The 25,497-nt window shown below is 47.8% G+C and overlaps 1 pseudogene; it reads right to left on the reverse strand.

The window, feature by feature from the left end:
• Nucleotides 1-16,812: 16,812 nt before the first annotated feature.
• Nucleotides 16,813-17,464, reverse strand: LOC124655963 (annotated as a pseudogene).
• Nucleotides 17,465-25,497: the final 8,033 nt, after the last annotated feature.

A 25,497-nucleotide genomic window follows, 5' to 3' on the forward strand; every position in this document is an offset into this window, starting at 1 on the left:
GGGCGCGGCGACGGTACGGCGGCGAGGTACGGCGACGACGGCGCGCGGTACGACGGCGAGGTACGGCGAGGACGGCGACGACGGCGCGCGGCTCTGCAGGCGACGGAGAACTGGCGCGCGGCGAAAACGAGAGGAAGAAGAAGAACTGGCGCTGCCGTTCGCGGCGCCAGTATATATAGGACCCCCTTTAGTCGCGGTTGGGGTGGCAAACCGCGACTAAAGGTACCTTTAGTCGCGGTTTGCCACCCCAACCGCGACTAAAGGGTATTTTCGCTGGGTTTTCGTTTCCGCGGAAAATACCTTTTAGTCGCGGTTGGCGAGGCCAACCGCGACTAAAGGTATTTTTCAAATTACTTTTCTTTTTCAAATTACTTTTCTTTTTCAAATTACTTTTCTTTTTCAAATTACTTTTCTTTTTCAAATTACTTTTCTTTTTCAAATTACTTTTCTTTTTCAAAATGTTAAAAATAAAACTAATTCATTTAAAAATCTTAAAAATACATATAATATATCAATAAATTCAGAAAAATAAAACTAATTCAATTCAAAATCTTAAAAATACAAATAATATATCAAAAAATTCAGAAAAATAAAACTAATTCAATTCAAAATGTTAAAAATACAAATATTATATCAATAAATTCAGAAAAATAAAACTAATTCATTTAAAAATCTTAAAAATTCAAATAATATATCAAAAAATTCAGAAAAATAAAACTAATTCATTTCTAAATGTTAAAAATACCCAAACATTTAGTCTTCCCGCCAGTTCTTCCCGCTAGCTTTAGTCACGGTTGCACCCTCCAGCCGGGACTAAAGCTTACCCAAACATCCTTATCCCACCCGCCACTTTCTTCCCGCCTCCTGTCTTTTTCCCGTGCGACGTGTAGCCACCGCTTCCACGTGCCTCGCCCCGCCGACGCCGACGCCGGCGTGCGACGTGTGGCCGTGGCTTACACGTGCCATGCCCCGCGTGCGCTATATAGAGCGACGAGTGCGGGCGCAACCACACGCCGCCACCGCCTCCGCTCATTCATCTCCGGGATGCCTCCACGTCGTCGAGGGGCGTCCGGTTTCCGTGGCGTTCGAGTGCGTCCGAGCGGTAGGTTCACCGCCGAGATACGCGCCGGTGGCTTCCGCCTCACCCTCGGCACGTACAACACGCCGGAGCCGGCGGCGCGCGCTTACGACGCGGTGGCGTGGCGCTTTCGGCTGCCGTGGCGCGACATGAACTTCCCGGATGTTGAATCGCTAGAGGAGGCGGAGTTCCTCGCGCCACCGCCGTGCCTCGTCGACGACGAGGACCGTCGCCGGCACCGCCAGTTGCAGCGCAGGATTTCCATCGCCGAGCGCGCCGAGCAGTTGATGCGCCAGTGGAGGGCGCAGTTCCCCAACGATGTCGACAACACCGACGCGTTCTTTGCTAACCTTAGGGCACAACGTAGGTCCAACAGGCGCCACCGTCGGGCCGTCGCCGCCTTCGAGCTCGAGAACCGGAATACAACTTGGACCGAAAACGACCCTCGGTGGGATGACATTTGGACGGAGACAACCTCCGACGACGAGTAGAGACTAGACTAGTAATTTATCTATTTTATTGTAATTTCAATAAAGTCGTTGTCGGTTCTATTAGTTTAAATTTAGTTTATAAAGTTGTTGTCGGTTGTTTTTGTTCAATAAAGTGGTTCCGTCTTTCCGACGCGGATACATGGCCAGATTCGAAGGAGGAGGCTCTGTCTTTCCGGCGCCGGCCCCCGCTTTCCGCCTCTGTCTTTCCGTCGGCCCCTCTTCCCCGCCTCTCGTCTTTCAGCCCGGCCCCCTCTTCCCGCCTCTGTCTTTTCGCCGACCCGCTCTTCCCGCCTCTTGCTTCCCGCCAATTTCTTCCCGCCTCCTGTCTTCCCGCCTCTTTCTTCCCGCCACTTTCTTCCCGCCTCTGTCTTTCCGCTGACCCGCTCTTCCCGCCTCTTTCTTCCCGCCAATTTCTTCCCGCCTCCTGTCTTCCCGCCTCTTTCTTCCCGCCACTTTCTTCCCGCCTCCCGTCTTCCCGGTCCCATTTTTCCCGCCATTTGTCACTACATATATGTAGCCCAGCTTGGCCAGCATTATCACATCTCTACAATCTCTCATCACTCTCTCATGGCTTCCACCGCACCCACTCTAACCTACCAGCAGGTGGAGGAGCTTTGCGCCTCGAACTACCCTTGCCCACCGGGCTACTGCGTCCCCGCCGGCTGGAGCCTAAGCGCCGGCGGCGTGCCGGTCCCTCCCTCCCTCGAGTGCTACGCGCGTCGGGCGGCCATCACGAACCACTACTACCTCGACCTCACGCCGGAGCAGCGGATGAATCCCCGCTGGCATCCCGATAACCAGCATACTTGGGACGCCTTCTTCATCAATCGGCGTGAGAGGGAGCTCGCCAGGTATGAGGAGGACGGTCTGCCTCCTAGGAACTTCCACGAGGCCGGCCGTCGGCTATGGTGGTACGGCCGGACTCTGCAGAGCGTCATGGACTACATCACGGCCGGCGATATCCCCCGCCTGCGCTACCCTCAGTTCGAGCCACGAGCGCCGCCCCGACGACAGCCGACGACAGCAGCGACGACGACGGCGGCAACTTAGAAGGCGACGACTACCAGTACAACGGCGGCGACTATGAAGACTACGAGTATGCATATTATACGCCTAGGCAGGAGTATGACTAAATCACTCCAAATTTCATGTATCATCGGTGCTATCTCGAATCAATCGAATCATTCGAAAATGGACACCAGAACACATCACGGATAATATAATTCACATGATCCATTCAACAAAGTTTGGTACAATAAATTATTACACATCATTTCTTCCCTTGTGTCCCTGCTTGCTTACGATTGGGCCGTATCCATGGAGCATCCTCATCGTTTAACTTAATGCTTGGGTCGGTGTTCACTTTGAAGGGCGGAATTTCACCAAACATATTATAATCTTCTCGACATGTCTGTCTTGTCCTCCACTCCCACGATGTTTCTTTTCCCCGAAAGAACAATGTGGCGCTTTGGATCATCGCATGATGTACCGATCGTTTTCTTATCTTTCCGTTTCCTCGGTTTGCTACTCATGTCCTTCACATAGAAAACCTGAGCGACATCTTTCGCTTGGACGAATGGTTCGTCAAGGTAACCAAGATTGTTGAAATCCACCATTGTCATTCCGTATTGCTGGTCCACCTTTACCCCACCTCCTGTCAGCTTGAACCATTTGCACCGGAACAAAGGGACCTTAAAGGAGGGTCCATAGTCAAGTTCCCATATCTCCTCTATGTAACCATAATATGTGACCTTTTGCCCATTCTCGGTTGCCGCATCAAAGCGGACACCATTGTTTTGGTTGGTGCTCTTTTTATCTTGGGCGATCGTGTAAAATGTATTCCCATTTATCTCGTACCCTTGGAAAGTCGTTATAGTCGAAGATGGTGTCTTGGCCAACATGTACAGCCTGATCTACAACCTTATTGTCATTCATTAAATGTTTTCTCAACCAACTGCCGAAAGTCTCCATGTGGGCCTTCCTAATCCAGGATTCAGGCTTCCCGGGTTGTCCGAGCGTAAAATATTCTTGTGTTTCTCAAAGTACGGAGCCACCAAGCTGGAATTGGTCAGAACTGTGTGGTGTGCTTCAGTCAGAGAATGGTCGTCCATACATATCGTTGATTTCCTTCCGATCGTACCTTTTCCACTTAGTATCCCCTCGTGCCGCGATCGAGGAAGACCAATCAGCTTAAGGTCAGGAACAAAGTCAACACAAAACTCAATTACCTCATCATTTCCATAGCCCTTGGCGATGCTTCCTTCTGGCCTAGCACGATTACGAACATATTTCTTTAATACTCCCATGAACCTCTCGAAGGGGAACATATTGTGTAGAAATACAGGACCGAGAATGGAAATCTCTTCGACTAGGTGAACCAGGAGGTGCATCATAATGTTGAAGAAGGATGGCGGGAACACCAACTCGAAACTGACAAGACATTGGACCACATCGTTCTGTAACCGTGGTAGAACTTCTGGATTGATTACCTTCTAAGAGATTGCATTGAGGAATGCACATAGCTTCACAATGGCTACTCGAACATTTTCCGGCAGGAGCCCCCTCAAAGCAATCGGAAGCAATTGCGTCATAATCACGTGGCAGTCGTGAGACTTCAGGTTTTGGAACTTTTTCTCCGCCATGTTTATTATTCCCTTTATATTGGACGAGAATCCAGACGGGGCCTTCATACTGCTCAGGCATTCAAAAAAGATGACCTTCTCTTCTTTGGTCAGAGCGTAACTGGCACGACCTTGAAACCATTCCGGATGTCGGTTATCAGGGTCTTTCAAACGTTGTTGGTCCTGCCGTGCTTCCTTTGTATCATTTGTCTTCCCATACACGCCCAAGAAGCTTAGGAGGTTCACGCAAATATTCTTCGTAACGTGCATCACGTCGATTGCAGAGCGGACTTCTAGGACTTTCCAATATTCTAGCTCCCGTAATATAGATTTCTTCTTCCACATGGCTGCGTGCCCGTCAGCTCCCTTCGGAACCGATTGTCCGCCAGGACCCTTTCCAAAGATGACCTTCAAATCCTTGACCATATCAAATACCTCAAGCACCAAGTGCGTTCCGCAGGCTTCGGCCGGTGATCTGCCTTGCCATTGTAATGCTTGCCTTTCTTTCTTACTGGATGAATTTTCGGAAGAAATCGACGATGCCCAAGGTACACGTTCTTCTTACAATTTGGCAAATGTACACTTTCAGTCTCATGTAAGCAGTGTGTGCATGCATTGTATCCCTTATTTGACCAGTCCCGAAAGGTTACTAAGAGCAGGCCAATCGTTGATGGTTACGAAAAGCAACGCTCGTAGGTCAAATTCCTCTTCTTTGTGTTCATCCCACACACGGACACCAGGTCTGCCCCACAGCTGTAAAAGTTCATCAACTAATGGCCTTAGGTACACATCGATGTCGTTGTCGGGTTGCTTCGGACCTTGGATGAGCACTGGCATCATAATGAACTTCCGCTTCATGCACAACCAAGGAGGAAGGTTGTAGATACATAGAGTCACGGGCCAGGTGCTATGGCTGGAGCTCGCTCGCCAAAAGGATTCATGCCATCTCGTACTTAAACCAAATCTTATGTTCCTTGTGTCACCTGCAAAATCTTTGAACTCTCCGTCGATCTTTCTCCATTGCGCTCCATCTCGCGGGGTGTCTCAACTCCCCATCCGACTTACGGTCCTCTTTGTGCCATCGCAACAACTTGGCATGCTCTTTGTTCCCGAACGGACGTTTCAACCGTGGTATTATAGGAGCATACCACATCACCTTGGCGGGAACCCTCTTCCTGGGTTTCTGGCCCTCAACATCGCCACCAGGGTCATCGCCTCTGATCTTATAACGCAATGCAGTGCATACCGGGCATTCATTCAAATTCTCGTATTCACCACGGTAGAGGATGCAGTCGTTGATGCATGCATGTATCTTCAGAACCTCTAAACCTAGAGGGCAGACAACCTTCTTTGCTTCGTACGTACCGGCGGGCAACTCGTTATTCTTTGGAAACATATTCTTCAACATTTTCAGCAAGTTTTCAAATGCCGAGTCAGCTACACCTGCCCGTGCCTTCCATTTCAGCAAATCCAAGTGTGCAGCCCAGCTTTTTCAGACCATCATCGCATCCGGGGTACAGCGCCTTCCTATGATCCTCTAACATGCGATCCAAATTCTCCCTCTCCTTTTCAGTTTCGCAGCGTCTCCATGCATCAGCAATGGTCCGACCAAGATCATCAACGGGCTCATCACGTGCCTCTTCTTCACCTTCCCCTTTACCTTCCCCTTCACCTTCAGCATCCTCCATGAAAGTATCACCGAAATGAGCAAGATAGCTTTCATCGATGAAATCATCCCCTTCTTCATCTTCTTCCATTATAACCCCTCTTTCTCCATGCTTGGTCCAACAATTATAGATTGGCATGAAACCGTGCCGAAGCAGGTGCATGTGAACATCTCTTGAGGAAGATTAACCCTTCTGATTCTTACAGTTAACACATGGACAGATAACAAAACCCCCCCGCTTGTTCGCATTAGCCACTACGAGGAAATCTTTCAAACCCGTAGTGAACTCGCCGGAGAGTCGGTTACCGTACATCCATTGCCGATTCATCTGCATTATTATAATATAAAATATATAATTAACCATCATGCATTTGTTAAACTAACTAGCTACAAACAATATAAATTAAACAATGAACTACACACATGCATATTTTATCAATGACACATGAAAAGGTTCAAGTTGCTAACCGCGATCGAGGAGGAAAAAATAAATAAGGAAGCTCAAGTGTGGCTCCAACACTTCATATCATGTTTGTTTCATGCTCTTGGGGCATTTTTATCAAACACCTTGTGTGCATAAGAGGAACCAAAAGCAAACCTACACCCCTTGTGAAGCTTGTGAAGAGAAGTGGCACCAAATAGCTAAGTGCTGTGAGCTGAGGCCCTTTTATAGGGATGGGCCTTTAGTCCCGGTTGGCCTGGCCAACCGCGACTAAAGGCCTTCGGGGACCTTTAGTCGCGGTTGGCCTGGCCAACCGCGACTAAAGCCCCTCCCGTCCAACAGCTGGCCAGCGAGCGCGCTGGGCCCAGCTCTTTAGTCGCGGTTCGCCACCCGAACCGCGACTAAAGACCCCATTAGTCACGGTTCCTATATTTTGACGACTAATGGGGCTGGACGGAAGGCCATTTTTATAAAAGAAGAAAATAAGACAGCTCATCTTTAACTTCTCTGACAAAGAGAGATATTTGGATGCTTCAGTATGATTGTCGATATATGATTCCAAGATAATTATCTGTGTTCATCTTTAATAGATTTTCTGGGGATGTAGCAAGAATTACATATGGATGGTTACACATAGATACGAACCTTTAATTATATGGATATTCACATAGGTAGAGCTAAAACAACTGCTAGCCATTTAATCACGAGACTAGCTGGGTTAGGATTTCCATCTTCCTCCACATCTTAATTTGCATCATGCTAATATGAAATAATGCATGTCGACTAGATATTCTTGCATGATTCGTGGTAGATAAAGGACATGTTATACAAGCATAACTATAAGGTTACACATGGACATGGCTGAATAGCAACCAAGCTGCGCTGTCCCTGTAGCTAAAAAATATGCAGTCTGCACTTCAATGTTACAACCTTTTTGTTAGTAATCCAAGCATTTCCTGAACATCATCACTTGAATGGCAAGCCATGCATAATTTCTGGCCATGTCCCTGGCCTGCTTTAGTAAGAAGCAATCTTCTTCACACATTCCATCTTTGTAATCAATAATAGTTTTGATGCTGATGACATATGTGCCTCCTCTTATATGCAGATCAGCCAACAATTGTTTTCCCTAAGTCATTTATGGTCTGCTGATTGGTTTGTTCAACACGCAACACCTGAGGGAGATGCAAACACGAGGTTTTTCCACCTTCGCGTCAATGCTCGAAGAAGAAAGAACCACATTCATCGCCTTAAGCACAATAATGGTTGGGTCACGGAGCATGACCATAAGAAAGCTATCATACATAGCCACTTCAAGACGATAATCAAGAGAGGCCCGCCTCGCACCAAAAACTTCAATTGGGCAACAATCCCTACACCACAATGTGATCTTGCGGGTCTTAGTGAGCATTTTTCGGAGGAGGAGGTTAAAACCACGGTCAACAACACAGCAAGTGACAAGGCTCCGGGGCCGGATGGTTTCTCGGGAGCTTTCTTCAAGACTTGTTGGGACACCATCAAGGTTGACATCATGGCGGTCATCAACCAATTCTCCAATCTCCACACAAGTAATCTTCATTGGCTCAACTCCGCCAACATTGCTCTCATTCCCAAGAAAGAGGGGGCCGAGGAAGTGACCGATTTTCGTCCAATTAGCCTCATTCATGCAATTGCAAAATTAATCTCCAAAATGATGGCCACTAGACTCGTGCCTCACATGAACAAGCTTGTCTCCAACACCCAAAGTGCCTTCATAAAGAAAAGAAGTATCCACGATAATTTCTTGTATCTGAGGAACTTAGCAAGAAAGCTTCACAAGTCAAAAACGCCAACCCTTCTCTTCAAGCTCGACATAAAGAAAGCTTTTGACTCCGTTAGATGGGATTACTTGATGGATATGCTTCAACATTTGGGCTTCCCAAGCAAATTCCGAGAATGGATTATGGCTCTCCTTTGCACCTCCTCCTCTAGAGTGCTTCTCAATGGTGTTGCCGGTGACCCAATAAAGCATGGACGGGGTCTAAGGCAAGGGGACCCTCTCTCACCTCTTCTGTTTGTTTTGGCCATTGATCATCTACATCATATTCTCCGCAAAGAAACCGATCAAGGTCACATTCAAAGGATCTGTGAAGAGTCCCTACAATCCGCACATCCTTATATGCCGATGACGCCGCTATCTTCATGGCCCCAATTAAGGACGATATCAACTTCCTTGCATCCACTTTGCACCAATTTGGGGATGTTACCGGGCTTGTTACCAATTGCTCAAAAAGCCAAGTGGCTCCCATTAGATGTATGGGACTTGATCTTGATCACATCCTCCATGCTTTTCCGGCCAATCGCACAAATTTCCCAATGAAATATTTAGGGCTCCCACTCTCGATCACAAGGCTTAAGAGAATTCACTTTCAACCCTTGGAAGATAAGGTTACCGCCAAGCTTGTCCCCTGGCTTAGGAAGCATGCTACTATGGCCGGTCGTGCAACTATTGTGAAGTCGGTTCTTACTAGCATTGTCATCTACTACATCACCGTCATCAATGTCCCAATTGAGGTTCTCATGAAGATTGATAGCATTAGAAGGGCCTTTCTATGGGCGGCTTGCGATAAGGTCACCGGGGGGGAATGCAAAGTTAATTGGGAAATGGTGTGCAAGCCTAAGGATTGTGGAGGGCTTGGGATCCTCAACCTCACAAAATTTGCTTCGGCCCTTCGTATGAGATGGTTATGGCATGAGTGGAAAGACGAGGCAAAACCTTGGGCCGGCCTTGGCACTCCTTGCACCATGCTTAACAAGGATCTTTTTGCGGCGGCTACAAAGGTCACCATTGGTGATGGGAAGAAGGCTAGCTTTTGGGAGGACCCTTGGCTAAATGGAAGGCGGCCGAAAGACATAGCCCCTCTCATTTATAAAGGACCGAAAAGAAGAAAATGCACCGTCAACTCTAGGCAATGACTCTTGGACCACTAATATCAACACTCAAGATGGCCTCTTACTAGACCACATTATACAATTTACCAATCTTTGGGAGATGACTCATGGCATACACTTGGACCCTAGCACAACGGATTCAATCCTATGGAAGCTAACCAAGGATGGTTGCTACTCCTCCAAGTCGGCTTACACCATGCAATTCTTTGGACACCCAAAATCTTGTATGCCTTCCTTGGTTTGGAAGCCATGGGCTCCACCAAAGTGCAAAATCTTTGCTTGGTTGATCATCCAAAATATAGTTTGAACGGCGGATAGGCTCCAAAAGAGAGGATGGCCAAATTGTGGAACATGCAAGCTTTGTAATCACGCACAAGAATTCGTCTCTCATCTTCTTTTCAAATGCCGGTTCACCATTTGTGTGTGGTCAAGGGTGAAGAATTGGCTAGGACTACAAGACGTTAATCCCGCAACTTGGCGTACTATGAGGAATGTAAAAGAGTGGTGGAATGAGACGATCCACAAGCAAGGGAAATCAAAGAAGGCCATGGCGTCCCTTGCAATGTTGGTCTCATGGGAAATTTGGAAGGAAAGAAATGCTCGTGTTTTTTGGAACAATGCCTCCACTCTAAGTATGTTGGTGACCAAGATAAAAGATGAAGCCGCCATTTGGAGCCTAGCCGGGGCTAAGGGCTTGAGTGTTGTAATGCCGCGAGAGTAGGCTTATGTTTTGGGCTTGACCTTGTGTCAAGTCTTGGTTTGTAACAACTCTAAAACTTCTTCTTAATCAATGAAAATGGCAAATCTTTTGCCTTATTTCAAAAAAAAGACAATATGATCATTTAATAGTAGTACAATTCTTACCTTGCTTGGTCAATCCGACCATCGTTTCACCATTCCAGTGTTTGTCGTATGTTTATCCCCCAACCAGTTGAGCTATACTCACCCACTAGTAGAAAACCTCTCATCCATCTAAGCCATTGGTACCGGTTCCCTTACGAACCGGTACCAATGGGGTTATCTATACCGGTTGAATGGCTCTGGCGGGCGAGGAGATTTGGTACCGGTTCGTTAGGAGCTTTCGTACCGGTTCGTGTTAGGAACCGGTACGAAAGGTCTTCGGCCAAAATTCAGACGCGTGGTGGGGCCCGGGCTGGACCTTTGGTACCGGTTTGTAACACGAACCGGTACGAAAGGGTACCCAGCCATATCAAAATCGCCCAGATCGTCCCGAGCCCCCGTCGGCTCTCATTTTTCTCTTCTTCCTCACAATCTAAATTTTTCTCCACCTCTCACACTCCAATAATCTTTATTTTTCTCCACCATTTTAACAAGATTAACGGCATGCATCTATCCAAGGGTTAGCAATATCATCCTTTCTTCCGGCGTTCCTAATTTAGCTCATTTCTTTGGTAGTTTAACTCGTACTATTTTTCTAGTGCTAGCAAGGTGTTTGATGAAATGCCTAAGTTAGGGATTTTACTTTTTTATAATCAATTTGAGCTGAAATTATGGTATATTTTGTAGGTTTTAATTAGTATCATCCCCGTCCTCACCGCCGTCGATCGCTAGCGTCGTCCCCTAGCCGGCACCGTACAACCTCGGTGAGCCTCTTCTTTTTTATAAAAAAACTTAGTTTTATGTGATGAACTTGAATATTAATTAAGTTGGTCACTCATATATCCATGATGTTGTGTACTTAATGATTTTTGATATACATATAAAATGCAGATGAGTCGACAATGGATGTACGGTGACCGGGTCCATCCCGAGTTCATTACCGGCATGCATTATTTTCTCAACGTGGCTGAGGCAAACAGCGGTCGAATGGTTTCATGTATTGTCCATGTAGTTCCCGTAAGAATATGAAGGATTACTCTACCTCGAAGACCCTTCACGTCCACCTCGCTCGGAGAATGGTTTCATGCCCAGCCTATAATTGTTGGACCAAGCACGGAGAAAGAGGGGTTATATTGGAAGACAACGAAGAAGAAGAGGATAGTGACAACTATCCCTTATTCACCGAAGACGGTGGTAGTAGAATGGGGGAAGACGAAGCTGAAGAAGAGCTCATTTTCGATGAGCCGATTTTTGATGACCCGGATGACGATTTGGGTCGGGCCATTCTTGATGCGAAGATGAACTGCGGAAATGAAAAGGAGAGGTTGAAGTTGGAGAAAATGTTAGAGGATCACAACAAACCGTTGTACCCAAATTGCGAAAATGGTCGAAAAAGCCGGGTACCACGCTGGAATTGCTGCAATGGAAGGCAGAGAATGGTACTTCGACAAGGGATTTGAAAAGTTGCTGAAAATAATAAAGAAGATGCTTCCAGTGGGAGAACGTGTTGCCCTCTAGCACGTACGAAGCAAAGAAGGTTGTCTCGCCCTCTAGGATTAGAGGTGCGAAGATACATGCATGCATCAATGATCGCATCCTCTACCGCGGGGAGTACGAGAATTTGAATGCATGCCCGGTATGTAGTGCATTGAGGTATAAGATCAAGCGAGATGACCCCGGCGATGTTGAGGGTGAGTCCACCCCCGTGAAGAGGGTTCCTGCGAAGGTGATGTGGTATGCTCCTATAATACCACGGTTGAAACGTTTGTTCCAGTAACAAAGAGCATGCCAAGTTGTTGCGATGGCACAAAGAGGACCGTAAGAAAGATGTGATGCTCGAGACACCCCGCCGACGGGTCGCAAGTGGAGAAAAATCGACAGAGAGTTCAAGTCATTTTCAGATGACGCAAGGAACTTAAGATTTGGTCTAAGTACGTATGGCTTTAATCCTTTCTGGGAGCAAGAGCTCCAGCCATAGCACCTGGCCGTTGACTCTATGTATCTATAACCTTCCTCCTTGGTTGTGCATGAAGCGGAAGTTCATTATGATGCCGCTGCTCATCCAGGGCCCGAAGCAACCCGGCAACGACATTGATGTGTACCCGAGGCCATTGGTTGAAGAACTTTTAGAGTTGTGGCGTGACGAAGGTGTACCTGTGTGGGATGAGCACGAACAAAAGGAATTTAACCTACGAGCGTTGTTATTTGTAACCATCAATGATTGGCCTGCTCTTGGTAACATTTCAGGGCAGTCAAACAAGGGATACAATGCATGCACACACTGTTTAGGTGAGACTGATAGTATTTATTTGGGAAACAAGAATGTGTACCTGGGGCATCGTCGATTTCTTCCAAAACAACATCACGTAAGAAATAGAGGAAAGCATTTCGGAGGTGAGGCAGATAACCGAACCAAGCCTACCCGCCCTAATGGGGAAGTTATATATGATATGGTCAAGGATTTAGAAGTGATCTTTGGAAAGGGTCCCGGCGGACAATCTGTTCCGCATGATGTTGACGGACACGTACCCATGTGGAAGAAGAAGTCGATATTTTGGGAGCTACCCTATCGGAAATTCTTAGAGGTTCACTCGCAATCGACGTGATGCACGTGACGAAAAATCTTTGCGTGAACCTCGCTAAACTTCTTGGGCGTGTATGGGAAGACAAAAGATACACCGGATGCACGACAGACCAGCAAAGTATCCACGAAGGAAACAACCTCGAATCCAGAGAAGTATCAAGGTCCTGCCAGCCTATGCTCTTACCAAAGAGGAGAAGGAGATCTTTTTGAAGTCCCGAGTAGCATCAAGGTCCCGTCCGGCTTCTCGTCGAATATAAAGGGAATAATAAACATGTCGGAGAAAAAGTTTCAAAACCTAAAGTCTCATGACTGCCACGTGATTATGACACAATTACTTCCGGTTGCATTGAGGGGGCTTCTGCCGGAAAATGTTCGAGTACCCATTGTGAAGCTATGTGCGTTCCTCAATGCAATTTCTCGAAGGTGATCAATCCACTTACTCTACAAAATTTACGAAGGATGTGGTCCAATGTCTAGTCAGCTTCGAGTTGGTGTTCCCACCATCCTTCTTCAATATTATGACACATCTCCTAGTTCACCTGGTCGAAGAGATTGGCGTTCTCGGTCCCGTATTTCTACACAACATGTTCCCCTTTGAGAGATTCATGGGAGTCTTAAAGAAGTACGTTCATAACCGTGCTAGGCCGGAAGGAAGCATCTCCAAGGGCTATGGAACAGAGGAGGTCATTGAGTTTTGTGTTGACTTTATTCCCGACCTTAAGCCGATCGGTGTTCCCGAATCGCGCTATGAGGGGAGACTCGCGTGGAAAAGGCACGCTAGGAAAGAAATCAGCAACGTGTATGGACGGACATTCTTTCACTCAAGCACACTACACAGCTTCTACTTAATTCCATCTTGGTGGCTCCGTACAAAGAGGAACACAAGGAGATCTTACGCTCTAAATACCCGGAGCAACGTGAAGATTGGATTGATGGAGAACACATGAAGACTTTCGGCGGTTGGTTGCAAACACGTCTCATGAATGTCACCGATGACGAGCAGCTGTACTTGTTGGCCAAGCAACCATCTTCTACTATATCGACTTTTCAAGGGTACGAGATTAATGGGAACACATTTTACACTTTCGCCCAAGACAAAAAGAGCACCAACCAAAACAAGTGGTGTCCGCTTTGATGCGGAAGATGGCAATGGGAACAAGGTCACATATTATGGGTACATAGAGGAGATATGGGAACTTGACTATGGACCTAATTTCAAGGTCCCTTTGTTCCGGTGTAAATGGTTCAACCCGAAAGACGGGGTACATGTAGACCCGCGAGACGGAATGACTACAGTGGATTTCAAGAATCTTGGGTACGACACCGAACCATTCGTCCTAGCCGTGAAGTGGCTCAGGTTTTTTATGTGAAGGATATGTCTAGCAAACCGAAAAAAAGAAAAGAAAGGCAAGAGGACACATCATACGATGAGCCAAAGCGGCACATAGTTCTTTCAGAAAAAGAAACATCGTGGGAGTAGAGGACAAGACAGACATGTCGAAGATTATAATAAGTTTGACGATATTCCACCCTTCAAGGTAAAAATTGACCCAAGCATCATCTTAAACAATGAAGATTGTCCATGGTTGCGTCGCAGTAAGAAGAAAGGGAAACGAGCGAAGAAAACTCAGAAGACTAGCTAGCTACATATAGGGATCATAACTTGTGTATCTCAATATGGAAATCACTTTTGTGTAATGATGTTACTGTATGTAAGATATTAACAATGGAGATGGTTGGCTTGTTTTACTAGTTAAGTCACGGGCTTGCAGGGCGGAACTTCCGAATATGCCATATATAGGGCATGTGCACCAAGGGCATATTCGAGAAGTTCCGCCACGGGAGATTTCCCAACCCTTTCCGCAACATTGTTAGAGGAGATGGAGTCTTCCACGGGCTTGCAGGAAAAAAATTCCGAGGCGGAACTTCCGAAGATGCCATATGGCGTGTGCACCAAGGGCATCTTCGACAAGTTCCGCCACGGGAGATTTCCCAACCGGTACTAAAGGTTACCCACGCGTCCTTATCCCACCGACAGAGCGTCGTGTGCTACATACTTTATCTCATCGAGCAGGGCGTCCTTATCCTGCCGACAGCTTTAGTACCGGTTGCACCCACCAACCGGTACTAAAGGTTACCCATGCGTCCTTATCCCACCGACAGGGCGTCGTGCGCTACATACTTTATCTCATCGAGCAGGGCGTCCTTATCCTCGTCGACAGCTTTAGTACCGGTTGCACCCACCAACCGGTACTAAAGGTTACCCACGCGTCCTTATCCCACCGACGAGGCGTCGTGCGCTACATACTTTATCTCATCGAGCAGGGCGTCCTTATCTCGCCGACAGCTTTAGTACCGGTTGCACCCACCAACCGGTACTAAAGGTTACCCACGCGTCCTTATCCCACCGACAGGCGTCGTGCGCTACATACTTTATCTCATCGAGCAGGGCGTCCTTATCCCGTCGACAGCTTTAGTACCGGTTGCACCCACCAACCGGTACTAAAGGTTTGCCTCTCGTCTTCCCGCCTATTTTCTTCCCACGCTTTTCACCGGTTCCCGCCTTTGTCTTCCCGCCATTTTTTCACTATATATATGTAGGCTTGGCCACCATTTACATATCACATCTAGACTCATATCTCGCAAACCTATTCATTCTCTCCCATGGCTTCCATCGCATCTCTAACCCCCGGGAGGCGGAGGCGCTTTGCGCCTCGAACTACCCCCTGCCCGCCGGGCTACCGCGTCCCGACCGGCTGGTTGCTAAGCGTCGGAGGCGTACCGGTCCCTCCGAGTCCCTCTAGGTGTGGCGCGCGAGATGGCCATCACGAACCACTACTACTTCGAGCTCACGCCGGAGCAGCGGAGGAATCCCCGGTGGCATCCCGACTACAGCCCAACTTGGGAAAGCTTCTTCATCAATCGGCGTGAGAGGGCGCTTTCCGTGCATGAGGAGGGCGGTCCGCCTCCTTCGAACTTCAACGAGGCCGGCCGTCGGCTGTGGTGGCGCGGCCGAACTCTCCAGGGCGTCATGGCCTACCGTGGCCCCCGCCTGCGCTACCCTCAGTCCCAGCCCACGCGTGCTCACCCGCCGACCGGAGAGTACCGCGACCCCGATGCCAGCGACGATGATGACGGCGACTACGACGACTACAGTGGCGACTACTACAGGGCTAGGCACGAGTATGACTGAATGACTCCAACAGTAGAATTTGGCCATGTATCTTTAATTTTCGGTTAAGCTATGTATTTTAATTCGAGTTCAATCGTAATAAAATTTTATTCCCGCCCTTTCTTTCCCGCCTTTTTCCGTCGTACGTGGCGGGAAAGTTTCCGCGCGGACGGCGTCGTGGCAAGAGTAAAGAATAGAAATAGATAATATATAGAAAAGAATTAGAAAATATATAGAAAAGAAATATAAAAAAGGATATAGAAAACAAATAGAAAAGAAAACAAACGGAAATAGAAAAAGAAATAGAAAAGAAATAGAGAAGAAAAGAAACAGAAAATAAAAAGAAAAGAAAAGAAACACAAAAGAAAAGAAAAAAACATAAAAGAAAAGAAAGAAGAAACATAAAACAAAATAAATAGAAAAGAAATATAAAAGAAAAGAAACACAAAAGAAAGGGGAACGAAAATGAAAAGAAAAGAAATAGAAAATGAAAAGAAATAGAAAATGAAAAGAAAAGAAATAGAAAATGAAAAGAAATAGAAAATGAGAAGAAAAGAAAAGAAACACAAAATAAAAGGAAAAAGAAACAGAAAGAAAGAAGAAAACAAGTAAAAGAAAAAAAGAAACAAGAAAAGAAAAGAAAACAAGAAAAGAAAAAGGAAAACAAAAAAAATACATTTGGTACCGGTTGGTAGCACCAACCGGTACGAAAGGTCTTTCGTACGGTTGGTGGCACCAACCGGTACCAAAGGTCGATCCCCCTGTTTTAGACTTAGCCGGCGACCGAAAATCCCCAAATCCCCTCATTCTCTCCCTTAGCCGCGCGACGAAGCAGAGACGCCGACGCCGCCGACGCACCCACGCCGCCGACGCACCCACGCCGCCGCCAACGCAGCCGCCGCCGCCGACGCAGCCACCACCGCCGACGCAGCCGCCGCCGCCCGCAGGTAACCTCCCCGGCCCTCTCCTCCTTCTTTCCCTCCCTAGCTACCGCCGTGCCCACTGCCCGCAAGGTGTTCGACGACGAGCTCCACCCGCAAGTGGGTCGGGCACGAGGGCGGTGCCGCCGTCGCAGCGGATGGCGAGCAGCGCGGTGTACTTGGCGTCCTGGTCGGGGCCGCCGAGGCTGATGGCCTCGAACGGGAACGCGCGGGGGACGCGCTCGTTCTGGAGGCAGTGGGCGAAGAAGGCCGTGGCGGCGGCGCTGCACGTGCTGAAGTGCACGGCCGGCACCCCGCGCGCGTTCTGGAGGCAGTGGGCGAAGAAGTCGTAGAGGAGGACGTCCGGGCGCGGGCGGAGGCCGTCGAGCAGCGCGCCGAAGCGGGGTGCAGCGAGGTCGCAGGCGCGCTTGAGGGCCGGCATGAGGCGGGCCGGGAGGCGCTTGGTGGTGTGCAGCGCGGGCGGGAGGTCCGGGAGCGAGCTCGAGGGGAGGTGGAGCGAGACGAGGTTGATCCTGTCCGTCTGGTGGCAAGCGAGGGGCGCGAGGTTGGCCGGCGTGGAGACGAGGTGGACGACGACGTCGAGGTGGGAGGTGACGGCGGTGAGGCGCCCGGCTAGCTCGAGTTACGGGTTGATGTGGCCGTGCGCCAGCCCACGGGAACATTACCACGCTCATGCGCTCGCGCTCCGCCCGCGCCATGGCCGGCGATCGATTTGTCAGCCGGATCAATACAGTGTAGCTAGCCGTATATAATATATGTAGTAAGTCAACTTATTTTGCAATTGTGCTAAAAAAATAAATCTATCATACTATTTATATGTGTATTCCTTTGAGGGGAGAATATCGAGTTTATGTTCAAAGGTAAAGTGATTACGAGATATCCGCCGCAACGCGCGGGCACTTAGCTCACCAGCGTGGACGACGCGCTCTTGCGGAACGACGGCTCCTTCATTGTCGTCATCGCCTCGGTGCTGCACCGGCTCCTTCATTGTCGTCGTCGCCTCGGTGGGTTAATTACCGGAGGGCACACTGCCGGTGTTAGGGTTAGGGTCCGTAGCGGTGCCGAGTCCGTGGCGGTGCCGCCGCGACATAGAGAGAAGAGCGAGAGGAGGAGCGCCGAGTGTTAGGGTTAGGGTCCGTAGCGGTGCCGAGTCCGTGGCGGTGCCGCCGCGACATAGAGAGAAGAGCGAGAGGAGGAGGGGGAACACCGTGTTCGTGGTCGTGGCGGTCCGTTAGGGTTTTTTTGCTTTCTTCATTTCAATTGTTATCCATCTAGCAATCTGTTAATTTTGCTTTCTTAATTTTGCAGTGACATTGAGGTATGGAGGACGGCACCTTCGTCCGAGATGAGGAGGGGGAAGAAGCGGTGCAGCGATTGATCTATGAGAGTGCCCGTGGTCCGGAACCCGACGATGGAGATGACAACGAGTACCCCGACTTTCTGAATGATTTTGGCGAGGGACTTGAGTCCGAACAAGTTAGAAAAGACAATGAAGTGTCCATCACAAACTCCGGCGAGGTGTATATCTATGTATCAATTAGTCTGTGTTCATCCCTAGATGCATTCATTTATTTGTATTGCACTTATTAACGAATAATTTTTTCTTTTAGCCTTCCGGATCATCGAGCAAGTCCGTTAGAACAAAACGAGGCCCGACGCGGGTGCTAAAGTGCGAGGGCAGGTTAGCCCTCACGGCATTCAAGGCTAATGGTGAACCAAGTGGAGCCCAAGGAGTTTTGCCGCAAATTTACAAGTCAATCCGGAGTTATTGTTAGGGACCATGTACCGATCAGCATTCAAGAGTGGCATAAGCCGAAGAACCCGGAGAGTGGTGCTAGTTATGTCAACGACGCGATGAAAAAATTTCTTTGGGACACGCTCATGACAAAGTTCAGCCTACCGGAAGACATGACGGAAGGCCGAAGAATAAAGTCAAGGAATGGACATGGAAGAAGATGGCCATACAATTCCGTACCTACAAGAAAAATTTATGGGACAAATATAAGAATGAAGATCCAAGTATTCGATGATAATCTAGTGAAGATAAAAGATCACCGGGCCGCATTTAAGGAGTATAAGCAATCGTCTACTTTTGTGTCCCGATCGAAGAAAAATACCGAAAATGCTGCAAAGAAGAAACTTCCGCATCATTTGGGGTCGGTGGCTACAAGAGTGCCATTCCGAAGTGGACAGCGTTTGAGAATAAACCGATGGATCATGGAATCACTCTACGTACATGGGACCGGCCCGAACGGTCCAAGTTATGGCTGTTCGCTCATGGGGCAGGGTTGGACCCAAAGACAGGGTTGATCATTGCGAAGGGAAAATGGAAGGAAAAATTGAGGCAATTGTACCGAAGCTTGTAGATGCAATTGACAAGGTCGAAAGGGAGAGTACATTCCCGATCGAGAGAATGACGAGCCGACACTCGCTCCGGGGAACCCCGAACATGTTGGACGGGTACGAGCTCGCCCAGGTCTCACCATGAAGGAAGCGTGGCCGGACAGCGCCGACACTTATAGAAGCCGTTCGCGAAAGAAGAAGAAGGACGCCGACATTGTAACGGAGTTGTTATCTAGGGTGGAGGCTCTTGAGAGAAATCAGAGGGCACCCGATCAGCCGCTGTTTCTACAGGATCCACAAGCCGATGCTGCCCCATCTCGCCGAAGAAGCGAGTGTCGGTTCCTCGCATCTTGACGGATGTGGAGGAAGCTACCCCGTGGATTATGTCACGGAGAAGACAGATTGCGAGCTACATATGTTAATCAGGACCGCGTCAGTTAAGGTGGCGGTCGGCTATGTGTACCCAAGTGAAGATGGAGCAATGCACCATCATATGCCCATTCCACCTGGTTGTGTTCGTGTCGGGGTGGATGAAGTTGTTTCGGGTTTTGAAAAAGTGGAGCTTGATATTCCTAGAGGTGAAGATGAGAGGACACCGGCCGATGTCAAGCACGGTTTCGCCCTATGGCCGAAGAAGTACGTCGTCCTTTTGCAAAGGCCACCGACTCCTACACATGAGCAGACAAATGCCATCGACTCCTCCTGGTGGCAGTCCCGGTGAGCAGCCAAGTCCACACCTACCCGAGAGGGACCCCAGCGTGAGTCCACCATCTCGAGATCCTCCGCGTAAGACAGCGTCCGTTAAGCGGAACGGTACGCCGCCTAGGAAGAAAGCTAGAAAGGAGAAAAACTGCCGCCTACCGAGAAGTTACCTTGGGAAAAAACTCCGGAGGAAAACGCGGAGGCCGTTCGGGCCGAGGTGAAGAAATTTTTGCACCGAAAGTGCCGGAGATACCTTTCGAGAAGACACTAGATCGGGAGAAAGTTGTGCGTACCGTTGAGAATCTATATGACCCCGTACCATCGCCGCCATCCGACTATAGGCGTTCTATTGAAAGGTCGTATGACAAGATGATCGAGGCGACAAAACCCGTTAAATCGGGTATCGGGGAGATAAAAGGGATACACCAAGTCTACCAGCTCGGACAACAACCCGTTCAATCGGTCGAGCCTCTCAAGGTGTTTGACGGGAAGGCCGTTCAAAGTTCTCGACAAGACACAACCGATTACGCCTTGGCTGAACAAGCATATCAATTTGTTCAAGGGAAAGATTTGGTCGAGAATCTCAGGAAGCTACCAACACGTATGCGTAGCTTGCATTCGTGGTACCTTAATGCCTCAAAGGAAGGGATCGAGACTATCATGGTGCGAGTTAGGGAAGAGCACTACTTCCGGGAATACCGTGTGAACGTTGACTTCAACGAGCTTTTCCAGTTATACAATCTCCGGGCCCTCGACAAATCTATCATCGGTTCCTATTGTCCGTAAGTGATTTATTTAATTTGAGAAGTCTTTAGCTCAGCTCGTTCATTGTCCGCAGATTATAATCCTTTGTGCGCTATATTATGCAGATCGAAGATACTCGAATGCAAAAGGGATGAAATCACGAACATTGGGTTCATTGATCCGCACACAATGCATGTTAAAACCATAGAAGATCCCGTCTATAACAAGGATACACCGGAGACTTTGCTAAGGTTTTTGAAGCGACAACGTGACAAAAACCTAATAATTTGGCCTTACAACTTCCGAGTGAGTCTTACTCGTCTTATAACACATTATATTTTGCTCACCGTATGTCAAAATTTTAACTAATGCCTTATATATATGACACTACATATTTAAACGTGCGTAGGTTTCACTTTATTCTTCTCGTCATCAATATGCAAACTGGAGAAGTTGAAGTCTTTGACTCACTAAGCAAAGAACCGGAACTATACTTGTCTTGTTATTTAATGCTCAAAAGGTAATTTTAATTGTTATCGGTTTGTTTCGTTAATTTCCTGCTATGAACTAATTGATAACTCTTTTATGCATTTTCTTTTGTCGGGCAGCGTATGGGCAACTTTCATCAAGGAAGATACGTCCCATGAATGGCCACAGAGGCTGCGATGGAAGGCGAAAGTAAGTAGTACTACCTAGGTCCACACAACTTTAATTATCATACTTGACTATTGTTTGATTGACTTATATTCTTGTAAAGAAATGCCCGCAACAACCACAAGGGACTGATCTCTGTGGATTCTACGTTTGCGAGTACATCCACAGAATTGTCAGCGAGAGAATTAATAATGCAAGAAATAAAGAGGTACGAAAACAATATTCACAAATTTGTTTTCTTATCATAAGTTGTGCTGAGTTTCAGTAATAGTTGTTTCATTGTGGTTTGAATATATATATACACACACACATATCTCATGTACTCATTTGTATCTTATTCTTTTATAGTTGGCAACAAAGCGGAACAAGCTCTCAATCGATGACCGCTTCATAGCAATAGCCGAGGAATTGGCGGGATTCTTCCTTCAGGACGTCATACCACCATTCGCAGAGTTCCACTATGAATGAAGATGTACATGTTACATATATAGTTGACTCGAAGAGTACCACTATGCTACATGTAATATATAGAGTACGGCTCGGAGAGTACCACTACTATGCATGAAGATCGATCTTCATGCATAGTGCTTCTTAATTTGCGATCTTATGCAATTACATGTGTGTTATATTATATGCACCAACTTGCTATGCATCATATTGATCTTCATGTACTTCAATAAACCCAAACGCGTTTCCGGTGCATCGACGCGATATGAAACAAACCGATATCCCTAAACCCCTCCAAAAACCCTAAAACTTCAATTCTCCGCCGCGGCGAGATTCGGGCAAATTCCCTCGCCGCGGGGGAACCTTTGGTACCGGTTCGTATTACCAACCGGTACCAAAGATCCTTAGCCCCGAGCTCTCCGGTGGCCCACGTGGAGGCCCCTTTTATACCGGTTCGTAAGCAACCGGTACGAAAGGGGGGGGGCTTTAGTGCCGAATAATTTGTACCGGTTGCAAAACCGGTACGAATGCCCCTCTGGAACCGGTACGCATGAGAGATTTTCTACTAGTGACCATAGTTTTTTTTATTGGGATGGTGATCAAACTCCTACAGTTTTACATGATGTATTAAACGATCTCTTAGTTCTTGATCAATAAAGTGGGCCATTTGCTTCAACAAGAACCTCCGCGCGAATGCGGTCATTAAAAACCATTTGCTTCAAAAAAAAAACCTCCGCGTGAATGCGATCATTAAAAAGTAAACAACTGTAGAACATGAAAAGAAAAAAACTAAGTTCAAATCATTCTTAGTCACTCTAAAATGAAGGTCTGGAGAGGATGTGACAAGTTTCATTTTCAAAAACCTAAAACCCTTTTTTATTCACAATCAAATATTCCCTATATATTCTTGACTAAATGTGCATTGGTTTTATAAAAACTTGGTCTACATTATTTACCTTTGGGATATACCATTCCGTGTTAAGTCTCGTTGGGTTATCACATGAAATAACCATGCACTTAGTTGGAACTAGTCTATAAACCGACCACCTTAGAGTGTACCCTTCTTGATAGTTTTCTGGAGCACATTCAAAGAAGATAAAATTAAATCTGTTCAGATAAATACTATATTTAAACGTTTTTTTCCTTCTGTTTGATTTTTTCTTGGCAACTCGAATTGAACTGAAATTTAATAGTTTATTTTTATAGAAATTTAAAAAATAAAAAAGCTTCGCACTTTGTCTTACTACATATATGATAGTATGTGCAAAAGTTTCTGGACCATTTGTCGGAAGTCGAAAAAATCACATTGTTAGAAACGGAACTGTTTGGGTTACATCGAACCACTTTTTCTAAGCTAGTCGATTTTACGACCTTGAAAAAATCAACCAATTTTTTTCTACAATATGTCACACGTTTTTTAAGACATAATACGTTGGTTAATTTTTTGAATTATCTGATTTCAACCATAAATGCAGATAAGCTGTAGATTTATTCAAATTTAAATTTAAAAACTAAATTTGGTTAACATTCCGGACATGTAATAGGCCGATTTGTACTAAGTCCAATAACATGTGACCGCATGGAGCATGGAAGCGGGGAGGGAACTCATGGCCCATCCAAGCAAAGGTCTCTATTTTTCTTCTATTTTTTCCCCAACTCGAATTTAACTGAAATTTAATAGTTTATTTTCAAAGAAATTCAAAAAAATTAAAACTCTTCAAATGTCTTACTATGGATATGAGAGTGTGAGCAAAAATTTCTGGACCATTTTTCGAAGGTTGAAACCTAACTGTGTTGGCCTCGCATGTTTCGTGTGTTCGCTGCTAAGAAAGAACACTCACAAGCACCCACACTGGAAAAGTCAGTTGGCTATGTGAGTGCCCGGTTGTTCTTAGATGTGCAGGAAGAACATCCAGAAACCTACACTAGTGGTTTCAATTGGCCGGTGGCCATCTTCGCGGCAAAGAAAGAACACTCGAACAACACTAGCTGTCGGTGTCCTCACCGGACTCGTCCGTGTGGTAGTTCCTTCAACAGGATGTCTTGTTAAACACCTTGACGATCATCTCGTCGTCGCCTTCGTAGAGGAAGGTGAGCACGCAGCCGGCCTCAAGGTTGCGGGCGTAGGCGCACTTGTCCCACCCGGTGTGTAGGTATATCTTGCCCTGACAATCGAACAAGACCTCGACAGGCCACCGGCAGAAGCCACATCTAGCCTCCCACAGCGGCAACTCGACCGTCTCGACACCGTCGACGAACTCGGCGAACTTGTTCGGCGGCCGCATGATGCCGAGTGGGTCCTCGTCGATGCGGAGGATGAATTCGAAGCACCTCGCCTCCTCTAAAGATGATGACGGCGCAGGCGACGGCGAGCGGCGGGGTGATGCTGCTCCAGAACGGCGGCCCCAACCGCGACGACCGCGCCTGCGGCCTCGACCGCCTCACCGGCCACCAGAACCATCCATGGATTCCCTCGCGGGCTTGTGGGTAGGCGGCGCTACGGTGTAGGTTGAGCGGCGGCTAGGGTTTGTGCGGGACGAGATGAGGCAGCCGAGCGCGCACCCCTATATATACGCCGGAGGCAACCGAGGTGGGCGGCAGCTGCTGGGCACGCGTGGCATCGCCATTAACTTCATTGGTAGAGGTAGGCGGCAGCCGCTCAGCAGGCGAGGCATCGCCATTAATGTGGCGGCCGAAGCGAGGCCAGGCAGGCCCGAAAACCCCAGCCTAAACCCCGCAAGCCGTAAACTCCTCCTCGTTTGCTCAAGTCCGTTGGATGGACGCCTTTTAGAAGGAAACACCCGTGCACGGCTGCGATATGCTGAGCAACAGCGATCCGCGAGAAACTCACTCTGCAATGTGATTGGTTCAGAGAGGAGAGGTGGTTTAGACCATTGGGTTGGGCCGTCGGTGCACGGTTTTGTCCGTTGAGGCTAACTCCCGTCGCAGACTTTTCCATGCATGCACCGCACGACGTCAGATGTGCATGCAAACGCGGGCACTCAAGAGGCAGACGTTGCACCAGAACCATTTACACTCGCCGATTCAAAGCAATAAACCAAGACTGATTCAGACACACCGCATTGGCACATATACACAAGCGCAACCCATTAAACGGACACGGATACACAAGGGCACCCACGCCGTCGTTTCATCGCAAACACTATGAAATCCCAATTAACCGATATAGCCTATTTATGCCCCCTCTCTCCGTCTCCACTCGTCGCGACACACAATCCATATATTCTCCACTTCAAGCAAACTCTCACCAAGCCTTTCAACGCACCGGTCTTCCGTCGGCCTCGTACCATGCCCGAACGGCGCTACCCTCGGGTGTTGTTGTGGAGAACTCACTCTGTGTGTGGGCCATCTCGAGGTAGAGGGGACCGTTCGAGCTCGTCCGCGCGTTCCTCACTGCCGGCTTTGGCCACCTCCCATCAGACTCGCCGGTGATGTTTTGCCTCGGCGAGGCCGGTGACCACACATGCGCCTTCCTCATGTTGCTCACGGTCACCTTCACCAACCGCTACAACGCCTACGAGCTCCTCGGCAAAGTCTTTTGGTGCAGCTGCCAGTTCATAGCATTCACTACGTTCAACATCTACACCAACTTTGAGTGCCACTTCCCCCACGCGCAACCTGATGCACACCCTTCCCTACAACTTCGACAAGGAGGAAGAGGATGAGAGAAGTTGACGATGGTGGTGAAGCTACCGAGCCTAGTTGAAGATGGTCATGTTTTAGTTTCCCTTAGGTTTATCGTGTTTGTTTTGTTTCCCGCTTTTATCTATGTCATGTCGTGTCATGTTTCGAACGTGTAGTTATGCAAGGGTGGGGTGTT

The sequence above is a fragment of the Lolium rigidum genome, chromosome 5 (assembly GCF_022539505.1).
Source record: "Lolium rigidum isolate FL_2022 chromosome 5, APGP_CSIRO_Lrig_0.1, whole genome shotgun sequence".
Lineage (NCBI taxonomy): Eukaryota > Viridiplantae > Streptophyta > Magnoliopsida > Poales > Poaceae > Lolium > Lolium rigidum.